The sequence below is a fragment of the Nelumbo lutea genome, chromosome 6 (genome assembly GCF_056320005.1).
Source record: "Nelumbo lutea isolate HS-2025 chromosome 6, American lotus-T2T, whole genome shotgun sequence".
Lineage (NCBI taxonomy): Eukaryota > Viridiplantae > Streptophyta > Magnoliopsida > Proteales > Nelumbonaceae > Nelumbo > Nelumbo lutea.
Genome location: NC_142689.1, coordinates 1,862,406 through 1,873,389, shown reverse-complemented (window position 1 = coordinate 1,873,389; position 10,984 = coordinate 1,862,406). Strand labels below are relative to the sequence as shown.

The 10,984-nt window shown below is 36.7% G+C and overlaps 2 long non-coding RNA genes across 4 annotated transcripts; one reads left to right on the top strand and one right to left on the bottom strand.

Annotated features, from left to right (window-relative positions):
• LOC148846765 (uncharacterized) lies at positions 1-8,083 on the top strand. The gene is made up of 2 exons (XR_016101445.1): positions 1-278; positions 7,619-8,083. It is a non-coding gene; the product is annotated as an uncharacterized LOC148846765 (long non-coding RNA).
• Positions 353-10,637, bottom strand: LOC148846764 (uncharacterized). Of its 3 annotated transcripts, none has more exons than XR_016101443.1 (4): positions 10,499-10,637; positions 9,684-9,957; positions 5,530-5,636; positions 353-462 (listed from the first exon to the last, which is right to left on the bottom strand). It is a non-coding gene; the product is annotated as an uncharacterized LOC148846764 (long non-coding RNA). The 3 variants fall into 3 exon arrangements; XR_016101444.1 differs by lacking the exon at positions 353-462 and adding an exon at positions 4,535-4,665; XR_016101442.1 differs by lacking the exon at positions 353-462 and having other exon boundaries at positions 5,411-5,636.
• Between the last annotated feature and the right edge of the window lie 347 nt (positions 10,638-10,984).

Here is a 10,984-nt window from a genome sequence, read left to right as displayed (position 1 = left end):
TCTTTTTCTTTTTTTTTTTTTTTTTTTCAGATATTGCATTACAAGGGAACTATGGAGTTGGAACACTATGAAATGGGGACATATGAAGACGCAAACAGTCACATGTGAAGTCCACTGATCTTGCCAGTTGCCATGAAGAGCCTGCGGTTACACAGGTTTGATCCTTATACCTCTAATTTTGGAGGGGGTGCAGAGGTGACCTTCTCTGTTCAGCGGCAGTGGCGGTGGCAACACATTCACCACCACAACATGAGCACCACCTCCTCAGTTCCCACCAGGTCTCTCTCTCTCTCTCTCTATTTTCTCTTTTTTCACCCACTCACAAATAACCACCACGGCACCTCAGTGGTGCCTCACCACCACCGCACCATTAAGCCTCACCAGTGTAAACAATGTCCGCGAATCCAATTTTTATACCTAATGACTATGAGCTTATCCATATCACCCAAATCTTGTAGGCTCCTTAATGAGAAAGAGTAGAAGCATGGTAGAAAGTGAGAACAAAAGGTTTTAATAATTTAACAAAACCAGTAACAGAAGATCAAATCAAATGTTTTCAAACAAGTACAAAGCATAGTGAATTCCAGTTTCAACTTATATTGGTGCTCAATGAAGAGTGAAAGCCAACTCAGTGAACAGGCCTAATTATCGACAGCATGGAGGATATCTCGTACTCATAAAAAAAGGCGATCATAAGGTATAAATACATAAGAAACACAAATTTTAATAATTTATGTAAAGTATGAACTATTGAGATACATTTTGGAAATACTACAAAATGGAATAAGAATTACGATATGCAAATATACCTCGGGAGAACAATATGAATTTTATTTAGCACCCAAAACTAGTAATTATAAGTTAAAAACTAGAACCTATATTATTTTATCAAATCTTTTAATATCTAGTGGTGATTTCTCATCTTTCATACGAGATGAAAAAATTAAGGGAGTTACTACTAAATAGCCTTGAACTCTTCGTAATAACATTTAATACATAATTTGTATACATTTTTTAAGAAGGGTTCAGCCTCTGGATTGGTTCTCTAAACATTGATTGGACACATGACAGCTAACAATGATTGTTCATAAACTATTATAATTATTGTGAGCGCACCCTCAGGCAATACTACTAAAATAAAACACCAAATATGATTAAGAAGGTTCTCTAATCAGGTAAAGTAGCGAAAGGGTTAGCTGAACGCTTTGGCTGTTCAGCAGGCTGTAGAATCAATGAGGTTCTACTCTAGCAATAAAATACATGGGATTCATGAGTTTATTATTGACGTGAAACCTCATTATTCATTCCTTTATTCAGTGGGGAGATAAAATGCGACCAAACCATACAAAGTCCACTGGATAGGGGGACCCTCTAGATTCGCTATATGTTCATACCATGGTTTTTAAAAACAAACCAGTGATCGAACCGGTTACCGATTCGAACGGTCTGACTGTTCGATTCAAACAGCCGGCCCGTTCTAATAAGAAAATAAAAAATTGGAAAATAGTCAAAACCATTCGAACGGTTAACCGGCTGGTTCAGCGGTTTACTGACCAAAATCAACGGTTTTAAGGGAAAAAACAGTTCTATAGAAAAACAGAATGACCAGTTCCCGAAAAAGGTCCAACCATCCGGTCCAGTCTGGTTTTGAAAACAGTGGTTCATACCACTAATCCACATCAGACCTGTACCCCACCTTGCATTGGTGTTTGCAAAGCGTTTTACTGACCAAAATCAACGGTTTTAAGGGAAAAAGCAGTTTTATAGAAAAACAGAATGACCGGTTCCCAAAAAAGGTCCAACCATCCGGTCTAGTCCGGTTTTGAAAACAGTGGTTCATACCACTAATCCACATCAGACCTGTACCCCACCTTGCATTGGTATTTGCATGGGTAGCAAAGGTTTTAGGCATGAAACAAGGTGGCGAAAAGAACAAGGTCACTTTTACCCACTAAATATTTGAAACTTCAATTTAGCATTACTTCAAAAGAAAAAAAAAAGCATTACTTTAAAAAATTGCCCCAGCTTTTTTTTTTTCTATGTACATTTTCCGCAATGTATTTGCTTTGAGGCGCAAAAAGTGGACCGCAAATTTTGTATCCAGTGCACCTTCTCCCTTGTTTGTTTTGCAAGCACTTTCAAAATGGGAGGTAAAATTTACACTGGGACAACATCATTTGCATTTCCATGGGGTGTAAAATCTGCATTCCAAAAAGTAATACAAAAAATTACTCCCCTTGTTGCCTCTTCCCTCTCATATAGAGTGGGAACTAGGGGTGAGCAAATGGCTAGGTTCTACCCAGAATCGAATGAAACTGACCTTGTGAACCAGCCCTGAACCAGCCCCACCCGATCTGTTACAGGGTAGGGTCTGGTTCCAAATTCTTGGAACTGACCCCTACCCATGCCAGTTCCAGGGTCTAGGGGTTTATCCTACCCAAACCGGCTGATAGTCTACATATTAACTTACACAATTTAACCAATAAAGATGATACAAGTTTTAAACTATATATATCATATTTATTGAAAATCAAATTTTTAAAGAACATGTTTTTTATTTTTTATTTTTCAAAGGAGAGAGTAAACAAAAAACAGGTTCCACGAGTAGACCTGGAACTGACCCCGGAACCACCAAGGCCCTAACCAACCCTGGAACTAACCTTCAAAGGGTAGGTTTCGGTTCCAAAGACTTGGAATTGACTCCTATAGGGTAGGTTCCAGGTTCTACCATGGAACTGAACCATACTGACCCATGCTCACCCATAGTGGGAACATCATTTTACTTCCCTCTAAACAAAGCAGAGGAAAATGAAATTTGAACTCGAAACAAGCATAACTGGCATTACTTATGAAAAATTTTAATAGAGAATAGAAAATACACTGAAACTGGTCAATGGGTGGATCACGCAGGCAACCCTTTAGCATGGGTAAAATGGGTAAGGTTGTCTAGGGTAAGCACCCAATTGGCCCGTTTATAAAAAAAAAAAAAAAAACTATCCCCTTTTATTCTATACCTAAATAACTGTTCATAAAACCTTTTCTCTTTATTCCATCTTATTTTGGTTGAGAGCCTGAGACTACTCGGCTTCCCTACCAAAATCCTGAATTTAGGGGATGCCCAACTCTAATAAAAACTTGCTACCAACTCTTTCTACATACACCAGATATTAGCACATTTTATGTGCAGGGTATTCACATTAAAATAGAAGTTCAGGTGCAATTATACTCAATCTTGACATAGGCCAGAGCTGCTATACAATCGAGATCAGAGTTCTTTACCTTTCTAAGGGAATAGGAAATATTGGTTATGTGATTTCCTTGTTCAGTGCATATTTCGTAGTTAATATTCTGGTGTTCATTGATCTAGAAAAGGCATATGATAGAGTTCCTAGAGAGATAATATGCTGGGTCTTGGGAAAAAAGGGTTCAAAATAGGTATGTAGACCTAATTTAGGATATGTATAAGGGGCAAAACCAACATTAGAACACCAATGGGAGAGACTTCAGATTTTACAGTTACTATGGGTCTTCACCAAGGTTCAGCACTTAGCTTTTACCTATTTGCACTGATCCTAGATGAATTGACTAAATGTATTAGGAGGAAGTTCCATAGTGCATGTTGTTTGTAGATGAAATTGTTTTAATTGATGAAACTAATAAAGGAATAAATGCAAAATTAAGCTTATGGAAAAATGCCTTAGAAACAAGAGGTTTTAAAATGAGTAGGACTATAATAGAGTATATGACATGTAAATTTTAGTAATAATAGGAGTACAAATCAAGATACACTTGGGAAAAAGGCATGCACTTATTGGGTATTTTGTTTTTTCATTTAATTGTTAGCATGTTTGTGTTTTATTGTAGGGAACAAGGAAGTATTGTAATCATGTTAATTCATTGAACCAAATCACACAGGCAAGCACTCATTTAGTGATTTGGTTTTTCATTCGATTGATAGCATGCTTGTGTTTCATTGGAGGGTCACATGCAAGTATTGTGGTTGTATGAACTCATCATTCAACTTGTTAGGCTACATTGGTATTTCTAAATTGCCATAGGTAATTAGGTAATAGACCCTAGAGGTAATCTCTATTTTTTTCATATGTTAGTAGGTTGCTAGTGTGTCATTTGGGGTAGCAACAACAAGATGCAACTCACTAGATAGTTTGGTTTTTCGTTTGATTAGTTGCATGTTTGTGTTTTATTAGAGGGTCTCACAAATAAGTGTTGGGACCATGTGAACACATTGAAACCAAATCACTAGGTGATGGGTTTTTTAAGGTGTCTAGCACTATCAGCCATAGTTAGAAGTGCAACAGGCAGCTGTCTCCTGGATGACTTTCAGAAAGAGAACCTCCTAACCTATAGAAATAAGAAATTGGTCTAGCCAGCAGGAAATAGTTTCAAATTATTAGACCAAGTGAAACTAGCATTTTGAAATGGCAAATCAACCACCATTTCTAGTGATTCAATCACCATTAGATTTTTTCATGGACATACCTTGTGACATTTAAATCCCCCCCAATACACCAAGGGAGTTGGCCATAAATCCTATCAGACTCAAGCTCCTTCCACAAGCTCTCCCTCAGCCTCGGATTATTCAGATTGTACACCCTAGTGAAAACTGAATGGAGATTGAAAACTGTCCTCTGTCCACTTCAACCCCTGACACCACACTTTCATTCCAAATTACTAGAATGCCACCAGAAGCACCAATTGAAGAAATAAAAGCCCACTCTTATTTTTTATCCCCCAAACCACCCTTACAAGCCTTTCTATTGTAATCTTCTTTCTCCTTCCTTAGGAAGATTCAGTACTTTGTGTATCTCTATGGATGCTTGTAAAGCTTTCAGTTATTGATTAATAAAATTTGTTTTTACTTGTAAAAAAAAATGATTCAGTACTTTGTTACAAGGATGTAGCATTATGCTGATAGATACTCATACTTAGTATATTGGTAAATGGCTACAGAATAGCATGTAAACTTATGTGAAGTAGAATAAAGGCATAAATGTGGTAGAAGACCAAGACCAAGCCTGGTCTGAGTTGTGCTCGGTCAAGCTTGGCCTGGCCCAAGCCTGAGGTTTAAGTTTTTTGGTTTGTCCTGGGTTGTTCCTCGACCTGATCCAGCCCACCCAAGTTGTACCCTTAGCTAGAAATGGCCCAGGTTAATGTGCTGTCATGGGTGTCTTAAGTGTGACCTGCAAGTATGATCCATGAGATCCATGGTCTTAGGACAGACCCTTCTTTTTAGCCAAGTATTTCATGCCACCTAGATGCATACCATAAGATAAGCATCCTTGCCCAAGAAATCAGCTAATTGATGTGCTGCCACATTGATTGCCAACAACATGCAGCCGAAAACCAGATTAACCAGGAACTCCAAACCACTACCACAGTAAGAACATAATGTGTAATTGGCATATGGCTTCTCATTGTTAGATCATCCAATTGTCATATCTAAGGAGAAATGGTCAAAAACATTAATCATCTAATGGTTTTCCTCATTGAAGTAGATAAGGCACTGACCTGATGAACAACATATCTCCAAAGAAAAACAGCATTTTCCTTGCAGCAGATTGCAGAGAATCTGAACACAATTTCATTCTGAGTCCAATCCACAGATGGCACTAATGCTGGAAAACCATCATCATCACAAAAGTAAGAAATGTATGGCATCCGCAAAATAATACTTTCAGACGCCACAAAACACAATGAAAACTAACCAAAACCTGTGGTATTTGGTAATAAAACCCATGAAGAAGTATAAATTGTAATTAATATAATCATAAAATAAAAATGTGGAAGCAATTAATATATGTGCACCAAAATGTCTATAAATACATACATACATATATATCATTGCAGTAATTAGCATTATTTAAGAATTAGTAAAATCATATAAGGGTGTTTGGGTGTTCAATTGCTTAGACGGTTAGACCTCATGGAGGGCCTCCACAATAAATTGCAAACACTAGTAGGACCCAACAGTGGAATGGTTTAGATCAGAATGCACATAGGCAAAATGACTTGCAGACAGATGATTTCTCATGCTGCACTTCATTATCAGGTATGGTATCATCCATATAATTCCTTTGAGATAGATCTTAAGAATAAGTAAAAAGGTATCATCCATATCTTTTCCTTTTAACATGTACATATTTTGATTTTTATTTCATTACATATCACCACCATTACCTAGATGTAATTCCAAAAGATTTCAGAGGGATGCAGAAAGCAGTTTAATCTAAAACAGTCATTCTTTTGTGCTTGTGATTATGTGATATGACAAAATCAAGCTGTCTGCAAACCTCATAATCAAGAAAAGTTGGGAAAATTGTGAAATTCAAACCACAAATCAAACACATGCATAAATAAATAGATAGATTACATAGATATAAACACATACATATATAATGTCAACAGTGTCAGGGTTCATAATCCTAGCTTTCTTTGCATCAGTTGATTCCATCAAAGCACACCGATCTACGATTGCAATCACCTTCTCAAATTAAAATAGTTAGGTTTGAATTCGGCCATTCACCTTCTCAAGAACCATAAAAATATTGGGTCAGCTACATGAATCCTGTTGCCCACTCGCCCATAAATCATTTCTCACCATTTTAACTCATATCCTTTAGGGTCAACCCCTAACTCTTCTAGACCTTCAGCTTGTGATAGACCACTTCTCATTAGTGCTATCGGCGATCTTCTCTACACATGATGAAACCATCTCAGTCTACTTTCCCTCATTTTATCACCTATTGAAGGTACTCCTAGACTCTTTTGAAGTTCATATCTAATCCTATCATTTCCAGCCCAATAAGGATGGGACAAAGGAAAGGGGGGAGATTCAAAACAAAAAAAGGAATTTGAGATGAAACAAGTATATTGGAGAACCAATTTGGGTTTATGCTAGGGAGATCAAACATGGAAACTATCTCTCTCTCTTGCGATAATTGACAGAAAAGCTTAGAGAGAAAAAAAAAAGAGATCTTCATTTGGTGTTTATTGATCTAGAGAAAGCATATAATGGAGTACCTAGAGAGATAATATGGTAGATCTTGGAAAAGAAAGGTGTTCCAAATAGGTATCTAACTATCTATTATATATATTAAAGTGGGATGGGTGTTCGCTTTGGGCTATGTGGCCCGATTTGCATGCAAGAAATGGTATCCACACATGAATTTATGGATTGTGCAAATAGATAAGGAATGAAGGTCCAGGGTTGCTATTCACATGCTTATACTTTGTCGTCTTTTATTTATTGCCTCAATCACATATGAAGGCATGGGGTTGTTTTTCGTCTCTCACCAAACTCCACCATTTCTTTGTTCTTCGTGGAGTTGCCTTATTTCTCCACATAACCTTGGGTCTCCTCTCCTTTAGCTCTCGTTTATATGTTCCAAGGTCGGTCACTTCTTCCATCTACCTTTTATTCAGCTTAGCCGGATAGAACGATCCATGCTTTCTTCTTATCTTCCGATAGGCATTCGAAGCGGTCATGAGGGTTGAGAATAGAACTTCTGTTATTTGTTTATTTTTTTGTCGTTTTATTCTTGGATTCACTGAATCAATGAATCTCTTCACCTCACCTTTATTCTAGTGTTGTTTGCAGACCTTCGTTACCAGTGCTGAAAATGCCAACTGCGGACCTCCACTACCATAGCTACTGATCTATTGTTTGGACTCCCCATTTCATTTTTCTACACTTTCTCCATTTATGTATCAATACAAAGCTCGACTAGAAGTTTTGGAACTGAATACATTTCTTCACAAGTGCTTGCTTGTTCACCACTAACAAGTACAACCTCTTCATTTTTTTTATCTATTTCTATTTGAGGTTGCATATGTAGTTCCATTTATTACTATGTGGCAAGTGTTCCATTCAACACTCACAACCAAATGAAGGAACTTTGGGATACACCTCACCTTGTTTCATTGGCTTTTTTTTTCCCCGGTTCAATTAGGGGCCAACATTTGGGATGTGCTTGAATGACAAAATTTAAGTATGGAAGTTTCATTTGGCTTTTCTTCTTGGATGTTCCCTCAACACTTGAGTGGTTTTTAATCATCCTTTTCCATTTTTTGTTTACTATAAAAAATGCGCATGAAGATCTCCTTTAGAAATTCATTCTTTTTGCAAGCTTGTGCATCACACGGGCTCTTCCTCTAGTATGGACCTAATTAAGAATATGTATGTGGGTGCAACAACCAGTGTTAGAACACTTTTGGGAGAGACGATAGATTTTACAATTACAATGGGTCTTCTCCAACGTTTCAAAATTTGGTACTTAGCTTTAGTGAACTGATTAAACATATTCAGGAGGTTCCATTGTACTACTACTATTTGATACATAAAATAAACTTTTTTTTTTTTATCAATGATATGTAAAATAAACTTTATTAATCTTGAGAAGAACAATCATGTACAACGGTTGAACCAATCATCAACAGTAGCTGAAACAAATAAAACCCTTTACAATATACCCCAAAACACTTGCTCCCTTAGAAACAAGGGGTTTTAAAATCAGGGTACACTTAGTATTACAGACCAAGAGATAACTCAATGTGACCTTTTTTGATACCTGTATTGATAATTCATAACAAGGGAGAGATTGAGGACAATGTCACCCATAGAATTTGAAAAACAGGGGGGTGCATCCAGAGTTTTATGTGACAGGTAAATAAAGGGAAACTCTATAAAATAGTCATAAGGCCATCAATATTGTATGATGCAAAGTCTTGGGCAGTCAAGAAGCAACATGTCCAAAAAATGAGTGTAGCATAAATGCATATGTTGAGATGGATGAGTGGAAAAACTAGAAAAGATAGGATTAGAAATGAAGTAACTCAAAGGAACGTAAGAGTGGGTCCAAATCCAATAGGTGATAAATGAGAGAAAGTAGACTAAGATGGTTTGATCACGTGCATAGAAGACTGTCAACAACACTCTTAAGAAGAAGTGATCTATTGCAAGTTTAAGGGCTAGAAGGGCTAGGGTTAGACCAGGAAAGACATGGGTTGAAGTAGTAAGAAATGAATTAAGTGCCTAAAATTTAACCATGGATATGACATTAAACAGAATGAAATGTCAAAACAGGACTCATGTAACCGGCCCCATATGGATGGGGTAAAGCTTGGATGATGATGATGATGACCTATCCCTTCTAGCTTTCCCACTTATCCATCTCAAAATCCCCATTTCTGCTACACCAATTTTTTGGACATGTTGTTTCTTGTCTGCCCAACACTCAAACTCCATGCGACATTGTTGGCCTGCACAATAGGATACGTCTAAGTATGTTTAATTGTTTAAGTACATAAACACAAACTCAGATACCACTGACACTTTCAGCCCTCTAATATACAGTTTCTTACGGGCACTCTTGTGAAATTATTTAGGGGTGGAAATGATTCATATTAAATTTGATAATCTTTTTTTAAAGTTTTGCATCTTTACTAAGTAGAGAACTTTTTAGCTCATTGATTGCTAAAATAAAAGAAGTGATGACATGGTAGTGCAGAGAGGCTCAACAAGAAAATAATAGAACCTGCATGACTACAACAAACCATATGAATAGTGAAATCTATATCCATATTGCTACTCCATCTTAGTTGATAGCTTTAAAGATGTATTGTCAAGAGCAAATTTGATACTTGTTATCGAGAAATCACGATACCTGGTCAAGTATTTGATGTGACTAGGAAAGAAGCTCCTTTTTAGAGTCGTCTGCATAGAAAGAATCTCATATTTGGCTCATCTGCGTAGAAATTTGATGCTTACTACCAAAAGATATGGCCTCATCAAGCTGAACCATCATCTCCTTGATGATGCTAAAGCCCGGTTGCAGAATGCTTCTCTTTGTCGTATTTGTGTAGTTACCAACGAAAAGATCCGGCTTTATCATTGCCAGCATATATTCTATCTCTATGTTCGCATATCCTGGAGATCTCCTTACAAATTAAAAAAGAAAAAGTAGAAATTAGAGGAATGGATTCGTAGAGGCTGAAACAAAAATTTCTGTGGAGAACAAATCAAGCATCAGCAACTGAAAATTGTTATTGAATTATAACAATTCAGGATAGCTGTAAAGATCATCATGTAAACAAGTCCAGAATTACAACTGAAAATTTTAATTGGATGATAGCAGTTTTTTTCCTGACAATATGAACTGGAAAAATAAGGCGATGTTTTACATCACTGCAATATAAAGACATCAAATCAATGAAGAAGTTCAAAAAATCTGTGTCATTAACTCCACATTTCTCACATAGAAATGCAAAGCTCCATCCAAAATTTAAAGATATCCAACCCAACTTGATTACGATGAGATTTATATTTACGCACTTGAACAGAAAATCAGAAACTATGTCAATCGAGAAACCTCTTTTGAGGAAAAAATTTGATTGTATAAGAATTTTTGCGATCCAATTAACAAAATAAAATGGATAAATTAAAAAACAAATGTATGATAAACCTAGTTTTGCTTCTTACCTCAGGAGGGAGATCGAAAATGCAGAAAGGAGGGCGGGAAGGAAAATGGGGCATGGACTGGCCACGGTAAAACGAGGATGGGACGACTGATGGCATATAACCTTAGGCTCAGTTTGGAAGGAGTATAAATACAAAATGTAGAGTGCAAAGTCTTATATTTTGTATTGTTTTGTATGCATTTACACAGTATATAGTTGTACTTTTTCTAAACTGAGCCTTATGTGCGACTTAGGTGGGTTCAATCCGAATCCGGTTCGATACAACTCGCAAATTTACGTGGGATGGGCCTGGATTTTCAGTCATCGGCATTGGGTAAAAAGTTTGGGTATTTTTAATTATACATGCATTTTTTTTGATAAATCTTATATATATGCATACACATGCATTTATGTCAAATTATAATGTATGTAAATTGACTAAAGCCCAATCAGAGTGCATCTAATTTCAATGTAAAATGGACACGGCTTGAACAGTTCAGTATCGAGT